Genomic DNA, 13269 nt, shown 5'->3' on the forward strand with positions numbered 1-13269 from the left:
GATCAAACTCGGACTGTACAATGAAGTTCGCTGTAGACCCAGCAGTGGTTATCAGCCCAGATGTGTCCTGGGTCTCAAGGCCATGCACATGGGACTCCTTGTCCAAGTGATAAGGCCCTCCTACATCAGAGCTGATTCTCCACCAATTCACATACCCAGAAACATCCCCACCATGCAGCCCCTGTGCAGCACAGGCTGGAGGGATCAGCTCCTGTGCCAGCAAGCCTTCTGCCCTGCAAGCACAGGAACATGCATCACAGAGATAGCTGGGGGCCGCTCAGGTTTGGAAACAAGATTCTTCTCCAGGTTGTGCCATTCCTACCTTCCCCTGGGGAAACGGAGAACATGCTTGCACTCAGAGGGATGGCAGGAAGGGCTTTGCTTTTGGTGGTAGCAGCAGGATCGAGCATCAAGTTTAACCTGCAGAAGAACTGTGGGTGTTTGACCTGAAGATGTTTTCCTTTCTTCTGAATGCAACCTTTTATCTGATGGACAAAATTGCTTCTCCCTGCAAATCCAATCTCACTGCCATCCACTCACCACCTTGCTTATGTCCTCTCACCACCATGACATCAGCTCAACCACTTTTGTTTTTTCCTGCTGGCATCAAGGAACCTCACTGTCATCTAGTATCTGATGACTGCTGATAACAAAATGTAGGTTTTGCTCCCTCATCCCACTGTTACTTTTTTTCCTTAATTCTTGAGAAAGCTCTGAGTCGTATGGACAAGCTACAAGGCTAACACAATAAAAAGGCTGCATGACTAAGTGCTCAAAAGTCTGGATTTATGGAGAAGGAGTAAACAACTTTAACTCCATCTCATTGCGAGTCTGCATTAGAGAGTGATAAAGTCTAATTATGTAATCAAAGTTACTTTGCCTACGTCTATGTTCCCTCAACAATATAGAAATAAGTGATCTTGCACAATATTACAGGAGGAACAGGGTGGAACTGCTCAAAGAAAGGTTATACCATGTTCAGCCAGTCCAGCTGGCAGGGAAGAAATATGGAGTTAATATTTTCTGGGTTTGTAGTGAGTAAAGCTAACATTAAAGCGACATTCAGATACCATTCTTTCACATTTAAAGAGGAACTCATCCTGCAAGCCATGAAAAAAAGCATACACAAAGACAAAGAATGTACAGCGATACCCCTGGACCTTCATCTGGGGCTAAAAGAGGTGATTTAAGCTTGATTCAACATGATAAATAAAACATGGATCAGAAGCCTCCAGCACTCACAAGCAGGAAGTGCTTCCAATGTATAGATCTATAATATCCCAGTAGCATGGACATCCCGCAACCCTTAACATAAAGTGATATGATGTTTTAAGACATTGTAGACCTATATGGACATACATAGACATGAGGCATAGTATGCATTTTTATTGGTATGATTAGGAAACAGAGCATCTAATGCATTCAGCTGAGCCTTAGAAACAGATCCTGACCCTGCTACAGCAACTGCAGACAAGCAGCAAGCCAAAAGTAACTTCTATAAATAAATATACTAATTTCCATGGAACTATGAGTAGTGCCTTATTCTTCAAGTCAAAAGGTGAGTGAAGCAGGTTGAATATTACTACTGATATTTACAGCAGAGAAATTATGAGCATCTTGGATGTGATTTGATATCTTTGTTGTATTTCTAGAAAACAAACAAACAAACAAAAAAACAGTGTACATGTGAGTGGGAGAGGGAGAGAGATGGGGAGGGTGAGCTGAAGAGGATGTTGTATATGAAATTCAACAAAGAAATGGATCTCTTCCATTATATAGCCATGAAGAAATACCAGAGACATTCTATCTATCTATTCATGTATCTAGCCATCCTGTAACCCAATTAACCCAGTCCTTTTAGGGCGAATAAATATGTTCTAATATCAGCCATTATTTTTCAGTACTCTCAGTTTATTCTCCAGGGTGGGACAGATCAATAACCACAATAGCAGCCGACCCAAAAGGAAAAGACAATCTCCTGGCACTTCTTATTTATTTCTTCAGCGGCGATTCTGTTTTTCCTGCCTCTTCCCCTGGTGAGGGATTTTGCCTTTCCTGCCCAGAATGGCCGTGTTGTTTTATCCTGGGCTCTATTTGCATGTGGGCTTCAGATTTGTCTTTGGCTCCTTGCACGGTTTGGGATGAGACCCTCCCGTCCCCAGAGAGGGGGGCAGGTGTTGCTCCAGTCGAGCGAATGGAACCAAATTACAGGACCGTCTGTCGCCTCCTCTGGGAGACGTCGGAGGGAGGGGAGGGAGAGGAGGGGAGCGGGATGCCATATGACAGAAAAGAAAAGCAGAACATCATACTGATGCCGATAAGAGCTTGGAAACATGAGTCACCCCAGCCCACAGCCCCACCCAAAACCAGGCGGCAGCCACCTGAAAGAGAAATGTCAGGAGCCGAGACAGAAATAAATTGAGTCACTGGGCTGGAATAACTCAGGCTCAGAATGTAACAGAGCTCAGACCCAGTCCACTTGCAGGCACACAGGCGCAGGCACAAAGTTGGGCTGCCTAACGCAGATTTTTGTCAGCTCACTGCTATGTGCTTTGATCCCTCTCTCTCCCCAGAGCAGGCTCCTCTGCCTGCCACTGCTCTCCACCAGCTTGGAAGCAGCTCCGTTCTTCTCTTCCTTCCCTCACTGTGCTGTGGGGTGCACAAGTTTTGCTGCTGCAGGGATGTTCTGCTCCTCCACTGCCGTCAGCCCGTGCCCGCTGCTGCAGCCGTCCCCGCTCCTGCTGTTCGGTGCTGCAGCTCAGGGGCAGGGTGACAGCGCTGCTCTCGCCTCCGCTCCAGCCTGTGGAGGCTTCCACCCATTCAGCCTGAGGAAGCAGGTGATGCTACAGAAGTTACACTCTTCTCACACCCACCCTGCTGCTTTAGGCAGTTTTAAAAAATTATATGTATATAAAAAATCCCAGACACATACACATGCATCTGGTTTTGGTGCTTCTTCCTCCCAAGCTCTCTTACTGACATGCACATTTGCGTGTGCAGTAATAGCTCTCAGTGTGGCAGGACACAGAGTCACTCAGAAAGCAAGAGGAGACAGTTGTTCTGGAGTTCCTGACTGAGAAATGGAAGAAGTGAAAGCTGCTTTGGGCACAACTCCTTCCTAAAGGAAGGGATGAAAGAAGGTGACAATACAAGTGCTTAAATCAAAGCAAAAGCAGTGCAGGATGAAAGAAAAGCAGAAGAAGCCAGCTTACCTAGATGGAGAAGCTGCATCAACCAGAAACTGGGCATAAGGCAAGGGATTTTGCATGAGAGTGGTGCAGTGTACAAATGAGGAGGGCTGTGTGAACTTGGGGCATATGCAGGTGGAGCAGTGAGGAAGGGGAACGATGTGAGCAGCTGGGTAGAGCTGCAAGCATGGAAGAAGGAAAGATGCTGCCCCAGCAAGCCTGAGACAGCAGCTTGCTCAGGGGCTAGAAGCAAGTTCAATCCAGGAAAAGCCAGTTACCAGGCAAGGAGAGAATAGGAAGGAGTCATTAAATAGACAGTCAAGATTACAAAGAAGAGATCTCCACAACTTTAATCATGGTTAGAGGGACAGACTGGCACAGAAGTATTTTCACAAGGACCAAAAGACAAGAGGTTTGTCATACAACGTCTATCCTTCAGAGAAGCCCTCTGTCTTTCTCCTTCCTCAGAACTGTTCTGTGCATGGAAGTGGCAGAAAGATTTGCAAACCCCAGGGCTAGAGCCCAGCATGAGCTCACAGACAAGATATACACAAAGAAAGAAAAGGAAAAGAAAAGCAGAGCAGAAAACAGAATCTGCCTGTGTGCAGATACAACATTCAAAGACAACCCTTTCCCACATCTCAGGCTTTCAGACTCAAGATTCACCATACCAAGGTTTTCTTCCCATTCAAGCAATTCCAGGATTTAAGACAGGCTTCAAGACTTTTCCAGAAGTGTCCTCTATAGGTAGAGCTCTATCACCCTATGATATAGCCACATGCAGTATTGGAATTTTGTTATTCCAGATAATAAAGGCAAGGACTTACTATGAAAAATTGCAGAAGGGCTGTGTAAGACTGATAAAATAGCACAAGAAATTCAATCCAAATGAAGTGATAAAGTGGTGTTTGCACGGAAGAACATTTCTAACTCCACATGCAACTGATAGGTCCTGAGCCAACCACAGAAAGAAGATCTTGTAGTTATGATATATTGTTTCATGATAATATCAGCTTGGTTCTTGGTGGCATGGAAAAAGAAAATGAAATGGCATGGAAAAAGAAAATGAAATGTTAGGTATTATTATAATTGTAGAGAGAACAGAAGTGGCAGAGAGCAAGAGAGAGCATCATTATGTCATAGTGTAAAATCATAGTAAATCCATATCTTGAAAAACTGTCTGTAGCTCTGGTCCTCCACCCTTTCATTAAGAATGCAGAAAAATTACAAAAGCATCTGAGAAAGGCAGTATGGATAAGCCAGTGTACAGAGGAGCTTTTGTACAAGAAATGGCTGAGTGAAAAGGACTGAGTCAGCAGTGGCTTTACAGGAAGTCATTGTATCCCATTTAACAAGAGAATGGTGGAAAGGGATTTATTTTTATTTTTATTTTTATTTTTTTCCAGTCCTTACTTGGACAGCACTACCTTCTGAACAGGTGGGTCCTATGAGTTGGGCCATGATTTTCACCTTGACTGAATTGTTCCAAGCAAACACAAGCTCAAGAGATCTCAACCAAAATGAATCTATTGACCACCTCAAAGTCTACCCTATACCATTTAGCCTTATAGCAGAGCAAGCATAGATTTCAAAGAAAGTATCTTAAAAGAACTGCAGAGAACCACACACATACCCCTTGCTTCTCCCAGCCCATGGCTCCTACACAAAACTCATCGATACCAAAACATTTCTTCAGAAGGATCCACCAGGTTTCTTGACCCATGAAGAAGCTTCAGACAATGTACAAGATAAATCAGTGCAAGACTTCCTTACTCTAATCACCCTGTAATAGTATCCAAGATTTGAACCTTACTCTGTAGAGGTGGATTTACCTCACTTGACCTTTTCTTGAATTTGTGTTAAAGTAGCTCTCAATGGTGGGTTTACAGTGCATGCTTGACCTGCAGACAATCAAAAAACCTCCTCTGTATCATTAAGACATCCAGGATTTTTGCTACCAAACAACTTCCTTCTCAGTAGCATCCAAAAGGTGAAAGTACTACACAAAATAGGATTCAGAGTATAAATTTACAAGCTCCCAGAGCGCACAGTATTATGAGAGGCCAAGGCCAGGGTCAAGTCCCATCAGGCACAGAGGGATTCTAGCACCGGACTGCATCTTAGCCAAAGGGTAAAAACAATAACTAAAACAAACAAACAACAACATAAGCCACCTTGTAGCCTTGTTAACCATGAAGACAGAGTTAGCAGTCTTAAATATTTCTGTCAGAAACAGAAGTTCAAGTGAGAGTCAGCACGGTATGAGCTATTGAGGCAGATCCTAGTAGGATAGGTATTTTTAAGTCCACAGACCTAAAAACCAAGTTGTATTAATCAGGAATCTCAGAAGACAGCCCAAGGACAAAATGCACAGAGAAGCTTGCATGTGGCCTAAAACACAGCCTTTCTATGGTAGGGTTAAGACACTGGCGGGATGGCACAGAGAAACCTGCATTACTTGGTAGCATAAACAAGCTGTAATAGGATTCATTGCCTTTCTACTCAGACAAACCACATTTAATTACCTTGCATCCAAGTTGCAGTAATCTAGATGCAGATAGATCTGAAGTAAATTGAAAGGAAATGGATTTTACGTGACAATGTAGGAAGGAAAAGCACATTAAGATAAGGATGATTAGGTGGATTGGATGAACCTTGTAAAAGATAATTGCATTCAAAACAATAGCATCTTCAGCAGGGGAATTTCTGTCAAGTGAAAGTTATACCACCGTCACACTCAGAGAAGTGTCTATACCAGATAGGCTCCTTTTTTCTGTGCATGGTGGCTCCTTGAGTTTCTCCAAGAGTGGCAGTAATATCTGAAGCAGAGATAGGGAGCTAAGCAGGACAGTGTTTGCCCATCTGTAGTCAGTCAACTTGTTGAAACACTATTAGATCCATCCACCAAACTAGGAGCCAGCTTTCAAGCAGTTCAGCATCCTAGGCTGTTTTGATATAGAGCTGTGGGTTAGCCCTGCTTTATTACTGGTCATTGTGTTACAAGAGCAGAAACTCTCACTAATTATTGAGAGAGAGTTAAAGGTTGGGCCCTTCATCAAGTACTCAGAAGCGAGGATCCTGATGGAGATCACCAACATCCACTCCTGGACTGGGTGGTACAGTATGACGTGAGTATATGATGTGAGTATACAGCAGATGTGCTGCACCACAGCTGTTCTTGCCTGCTTGCCGCAAAAGCCAGTTCCAGATGTGGTTCGTCATACAACAGGAGAATAGGTATTGACATCCTTGTGGCACAGAATAAATACCCACAGAATAGTAGAAATATCTGATCAGTCTCTAGATTAGCTAGTCCAACAACAACTAATCTATTGTGTCTTAAGGTCTCTTTTGAGAGAGCACAAAAGCATGGCTGATAAGAAGAGCAACTGACATCATCTACCTGGACATGTGCAAAGCATTTGACATTGTCCCACACAACACCCTTGTGTCTAATTGGAGAGACATAGATTTGATGGATGGACCCCTCAGCAGGTAAGGAATTGGCTGGACGGTTGCACTCAAAGAGTTGCAGTCAATAATGGCTCAGAGTCCAAGCAGAGATTAGTAACGAGTGGTGTTCTTCAGGGGTCAGTATTGGGAGCAGTGCTGTTCAGCATCATTGTTGGTGACACGGACAGTGGGATCGAGTGCATCTTCAGCAAGTTTGCTGATGACACCAAGCTGTGTGGTTCAGTCAACACGCTGGATGGAAGGGATGCCATCCAGAGGGACCTGGGCAGACTTGAGAGGTGGGCTAGTGCAAACCTCGTGAAGTTCAACAAGGCCAAGTGCAAGGTCCTGCACATGTGTTGGGGCAATCCCAAGCACATATAGAGGCTGGATGGTGAGTGGATTGAGAGAAACCCTGAGGAGAAGGACTTCAGGGAGTTGGTTGGTGAGAAGCTCAACATGAGCCAGCAATGTGCGCTTGCAGCCCAGAAAGCCAGCAGTGTCCTGGGCTGCATCAAAAGCAACATGGACAGCAGGGTGAGGGAGGTGATTGCCCCCTCTACCCTACTCTCAAGAGAACCCACCTAGAGCACTGCATTCAGCTCTGGGGTCCCCAGCACAAGAAGGAAATGGACCTGTTGGAGAAATTCCAGAGGAGGGCCATGAGGATGATCAGAGGGCTGGAGCACCTCTCCTATGAAGACAGCCTGCAGGAGTTGTTCAGGCTGGAGAAGAGAAGACTCTGGGGAGACCTTATAGCAGCCTTCCAGCGCCTAAAGTGGGCCTACAGGAAAGCTGGGGAGGGACTTTTTGTCAGAGCACAGAGTTGTGCTGGGGCCCTGTTGAAGTCCAGACCTGATGTAAACAGCTTTTTCCTCAGTGTTTACCAGTTTGACTGCTGTCAGTCATATCCTTGGTGCTCAACCCAGGACAGCCTTTCAAAACTTACTCTATATTTGCTTTTTAGTCTTTCACACAGACCTGCATTTCTGTTCATATTTCACTCACAGTGATCTTACTATTTCTTTCCTGGCAATGCTACTAGTTCTATTACTTATCTCTAGATACTAGAAAAGCTTCATCAGCTTCATTGAAAGCAGTGGTCTTCTGATGACAGCATGAAACACCTTTGGCTCTTCTCTTTGAATTTTCCAGTTCCTGCATATCTTTGATGTATCCCTTTGAACATGTTTTTTCTTGTCTACCTGGCTATGCTAACTTCTTTTTCAGGCATATCAATTCAGTCACAAGAAATATACAGTCTTTCTTGTTCAGCCTTCAGCTAGAAACTCCAGTTTATTCCAAAGTTGCTCCAAGCCACCTGCCATAGTGCTCACCTGTTCTTCCCCATATCAAAATGTTACCTCATCCTTATACCACCAGACTCGCTACTATTTTCCTGGAAAGTGGGTAAGATGCAAAACACTGTTTGAGTGACAGCCAAAGGAAGAGATGTTTCCCAGAAAGGGTGTTGAACACATGCCAATGTATGTTCTGCTTTCCTAAAGCCTTGTGCTGGAAGCCTGCTGATACATCAGGTTCAAGTAACATATTTGGGGATCACATAACAATCCCTCAATAAATAAATAAATAATCTGATGGTCTTCAGTGAGAAATATTCACTTTAGTTTATTTATTTTTCATGTCAGGAGCTAAATAAAGAGTTTGATTTATTTCACCTGTGATAATAAATATCTCTACTTCACTGACTTTTCTCACTGCTCAGCAAAGAAAGCTCTAAGCCAGAAGATCTAAGCCCATCTAATTGCTTTTGGCTATTAGTGAAATGCAAAAGAAACTTGCCTGTGTGCCTCTCAGATGTATTCACATGATCCATGTTCTATGGTTTCTCTTGTGGTGCCAGCACCACATGTAGCCTCACACCACTAAGCAAGTTGCAAGGAAAACGAAGCTCAGGACTGCACACTTCTTTGCTCAGTCGTGATGGGTCATACACAGTGGTCATGCATGCCAAGGATAGGCAGAAAATTTGGCTGGTAAACTCTGAGAAAACGCTGTTGTGTGTGTGCAAATGAGATTTACTCTGGTTTTCTTTGGGGGCTTACAGTCTGGCCAGATTAGGGCAGTGTTTCAGGAGACGACAGAAATATCCCCTGCAGTAGGAGCCCTTTCCAGTCAAATTTCTAGTCACTGCTCCAAAGAATCTTTAGATCATCTCAAAGAAAGGCACTGCAAGTCAATTTTAAACCACAGATACATCTGTTTCCTTTTCTCTAGCCTCGTTCTGAGAAACCCTTTCTGAGCTGCTTCAGATTAAATTCAGCTCCCCCAGTCCAAACCACCAGAGAGATTCACCATGGCGAGTCTCAGCCTCAAGGGTTACATTTGGCTTGGTTGTAAGAGACTGAGAACAGACCCTTATAACGCAACTGGCCGTGTCAGGGCCTTGTCAAAAACTGTTTTATTTTTCTACAAATAGGTGTTGCAGAAAGCAAACAGAGGCGCTGAAAGCAACCCATCCATTGATCTATAGCTATCTGCATTGCTAAGGGCCCTATTTCTGTCACATACATTTTTCTGTCTTTTCAGTAAACCAGCTACTGCCACAATTCCTTCTCCCTGCAACCTCTGCACACACCCACCAGAACATTAATCCCTAGAAAGCACCTCTTGTAGTTGCTTGATGAATAAATCCAGCAGATGCACGTCCTGCTCATATATCAATAGTGCAGGGTTCGGCCAGGCTCAAGGGGTCTCCTTTTGAGTGAGAGACAAGAGATCAGCCACAGTGTTCCCTCTATGTATTAGATGGATTCCCTGTGAGAAGAAGAGATGTGCTGATCATGGAAATTTTCTACATCAGGTTAGCCCCCAGCACTGATGAACAGGACCAGGTTGGTCCCAGCTGTTAGGATTCAAGAAAAAAGGGACACAAAGGATCAGTGCTGTACAGTGTTATGATCCCCACACATTCTTAAATCCCACTCTGGAGAAGAATAAATGATGACTGCTGGAAGGAAACAACTCCTGTCTGGCTGGAGCATGTACCTGCTTAGCTTGGAGTGCAAGGTGCCAGCCACAGAATAATTTTATCCAGATGGAAACAGCTCCACCTGTGTGATTGAAATGAGATGTGAAATGCTTAGAAAGATTTCCAAAGCCTGCATAACTACTGATTATACTTATCACTTTATAAATTTATTTATTTGCATTTCAATTGGCATGAGCAGGTCAGATTCAGCTTGTTTGCTGTTTTTGACCCTCTTTATTGTTTCTGTCTCCCTCCCTTTGAGACGGTGAGAGTTAGGCACCCCTGAGTTAGGCACCCACATACAGATCAGTAAAGCCCCTGACTGCTAGGGGTTGACAGACACATTTTGTGGGATCGACTGTGCACTACTTATGAAAATGGTGCAGAGCTGATAGCAGAGCATTAGAAAATTCGCTTGAAATTACTGGCCAGGACCAGGCCCTGTGTTTTGCAAACCCCTCTCTCAAGGGATCTCTCCTCCCCAGGACTGATTCTATGACTTTGCTGTGTTTATTGCAACCAGAACGCAATCAGTTCCTGTGGTGAATACTGTCCGACAATGGCTACTCGTGTGCTCCCTGATCAATGGAAAAGAATTGGTAAATCTCATTTCTTCTCTCTCCAAAGATTCCCCTGCCTCCTTTTCCATCATTACATTTCTGCAAGCTCTTCTCCTCCTTTTTATTTCAGTCCTGGGTGTCCCCTGAGCTCTGTGATTGCATTTAAAACAGACACAACGACATTATGAAGCATTAAACTAATGGCATTTGAGACCATTTTTCTCCCGTAAACCATTACGACGCCCCTGGAACGGCTGGCAGAGGGCTGAGCACCAGCGCTGCCATCCAGGGCTGCTTCCCTCTCTGACGCTTGGTGCCCACAGCGGGACTTGAGGTGCCATCTCTCATGCTGCTCCCGCTGTAACAGTCCCCAAGAAAGCTATTTTGATCTTCAGATGAGTTGTTTGGCATGCCCATAATGACAAATACGTGGATGGGGGGTTAACCATGAATTGCAAAGTACCCATCGATTCCCCAGGGTGGAGAGGAATATATCCTCCTTCACACCCTTTTGATGTATAGTTAATTACACGAATCTGGAACTGTTACCATGTGCAAACATAGTGAAAATTGACTTTCTAAGCCATCCCTGGCCCCTCTGCATATGTCTCTTGCTCTGTCCCAATACTGCACCCTGTCTGTACGCACACAAATATAATCAGCACTGGTTTACACTCTTTTTTTGATAATCCAGCTTTATAAAATGTTAGAGGAATAGAACGGAATGTAGCATCCTTCAGGCCTGATACAGCTTTTTTTTTTTTCTTTTTTTCTTTTTAGAAAAAAAAAAAAAAAGAAAAAAGAAAAGAAGAAACTTATTTTATATTGGTTGTTCTTTCTCTTGCCTGAATAAAAGCTTTAGCACAGCTTGAAAGGGTTGCATGTGCTGAAATGTAGCCCAAGGATATGTGTTATTATCCATCCCCTCTTGACCAGCAGGGTCTCGGCTCTCTCTCCCTTTCAGCCTTTTGTTTGAACAGATGGGATTGGGGAACGAAGGGAAAGAAAGGCAGTCTGTTCTCATTAACTCTCCCAGTACACAAACACAAACCTGAGCACAGGGGACCTACGGAACAGGACTGCTTCCACTCCATGCACATCCACCGAGACCATATGTACCCGCACACAAAGGCAGGCAGAAGACCCACATTGAGCCAGCTACAAGGCACGTACCAAGGATGACTCCTCACCAACTAATTAAAAAATAATAATTTTCAAAAGCCCTCACAGGTCATTTCCTTTTCATTCAGCTGCACAATTTAAAAAATAACCTTCAACTGATGCCATGTTGAGGCTGTTTTAAAAGAGAGTCTGTCATCAAATCACTCTAAAACCTGAGCTGGGAGTGTTTGCTGTGGCCTTGTCTAACGTGAGCTCCATGAAGAAGTTTCAGTCTGAAACTGCTAGATCAGGGATTTGGTCTGTGTATGGGGAAACATCTCCTTTCCAGCAGGGCTCGGCTCCTCACTTTGGAGAAGACTGAGCAGCTCCAAAGCAAACATGACCATGCACCAACCCCATGACAATCCTAAAGCCACTTGCTTTGGCTTGGCCTGCAAAGATGGAGAAGCAAGGTGGGTTCCCCAGCACCCCATTGCACATCACACAACCATCACAAGTCTGGGGCACTCACAGATGGCTACCACTGGCACATGGCATCTCATCCAGCTGCCACCCTACAGGAACAGGTTGGGCTCAGACATTGCTCAGTCACCACAGCTCAGGTCCCCACCTGAGCACATGAAGCTCTTCCAGGTACAGAGCGCTTCCTCCTTCGATTTCCAGGTGGCAACCCTCCTCACAGCATGGAAAGGGTTTTTGGACACCTCTGAGTCGCATTTTGCTGCCTCCTTCTTCCTCTCCAGGTCAGCTCCTGGCTCTGTGTGTGCTCTCCTGCCCTTCCCAGTGCTAACAGGGTCAGGCCTGAAGGGAAAACCTTCCAGGCCTCTGCAGCTGCCTTGCAATGAGCCCTCAGATCAGAAGCACAACGGGCACCTGGCTGCTCTGAAATGGCACCGGCTGAAACAAGGAACCTCAGGAGCCAATTTCCCAAACAGGCTCCTCAGTTACAGTTCCTGTCTGATCTTTGTGTTTGATCATATTTCCCTAGGAGCCTCACCATACCCTAACGAATATCATGTCTTTATTTAGCTGTCAGGCAGAAAGGAGGGTGAAGCTGGAGGGTGGCTCTTCTCCAGACGCTGCTGCGAGCTGGAGACATCACAGGCTCTTCCCTCAAGTCCACAGGGAAACACTTGTGTGCTGTGTTCAGCACCAGGGGGCTGCTCAGGGAGCTAACAAGCCCTGCAGCAACCCGAGCGTGGTGCAGAAGCCCACAGGAGGGCTGCCAGAGGCAGGTCCACCTGGCTAGCCAAGGGTTGAGCTGGCTGAGCCCCAAGTTTTGCCCAGCAGCTTGTCACCAGGAAGAGAAAACAGACCTTCCTCTTAAAAAACCTGGTTGGCCAACCAACAAACGCAGCCCCCCAGGCTTTCCAAAGCAAAACACTTGGAGTTTGGGTTAGGCAAAAATGATACGGCTCATCAGCTTTTGCTCGTTCCAGCAAGGAACAGCAATACTTCCAGACCTTTGCAACTAGTTTGCAAGGAAAGGAAGTTTATAAACCCTAGCAGTCCATAAAATGAAAACTTAACAGGCAGATGGTGACTAAGGGTTAGCTGAAATCCAGGAGTATTGACTTTTCTTAGCTTGTCTCTGTGTTTTTGGCAGAGACTATTCTATCTTTCCCTTCTCTCCAAAGCAGCGTGGAATTTGAATTTTCACATATAATGGAAACACTTTGCAAAAGAAATTGAGTTTTATCTCAATGAAAATGTTTTGTTTCACCTTAAAAACAAATGCCTAAATGGCAAGCTGCTTGACGATGAAGTATTGAAACAGAGCATTTCAATAACTTGGAGATGTTCCTGTTTTAAATTACCTGTGGTGGGAGAAATGCGGGTGTACAATCGAAAGCAGCTCACATGCAGCTGCAAGAAAAACAAACAGCTTGGACTGTGAGCTGTCCTGCTTCAGGTATGCTGTGTTCTAGGAGGGCTGATCAAACTCCTCATCGTG

At 44.8% G+C, this 13269-nt stretch overlaps 1 long non-coding RNA gene across 2 annotated transcripts; it reads right to left on the reverse strand.

The window, feature by feature from the left end:
* Positions 1-272: 272 nt before the first annotated feature.
* LOC118160245 lies at positions 273-12228 on the reverse strand. 2 transcript variants are annotated; one of them, XR_004747377.1, is made up of 4 exons: positions 11926-12228; positions 9651-9715; positions 9270-9419; positions 273-420 (listed from the first exon to the last, which is right to left on the reverse strand). It is a non-coding gene; the product is annotated as an uncharacterized LOC118160245 (long non-coding RNA). The 2 variants fall into 2 exon arrangements; XR_004747376.1 differs by lacking the exon at positions 273-420 and having other exon boundaries at positions 9059-9419.
* Positions 12229-13269: the final 1041 nt, after the last annotated feature.

Source organism: Oxyura jamaicensis, chromosome 1, assembly GCF_011077185.1.
Source record: "Oxyura jamaicensis isolate SHBP4307 breed ruddy duck chromosome 1, BPBGC_Ojam_1.0, whole genome shotgun sequence".
Lineage (NCBI taxonomy): Eukaryota > Metazoa > Chordata > Aves > Anseriformes > Anatidae > Oxyura > Oxyura jamaicensis.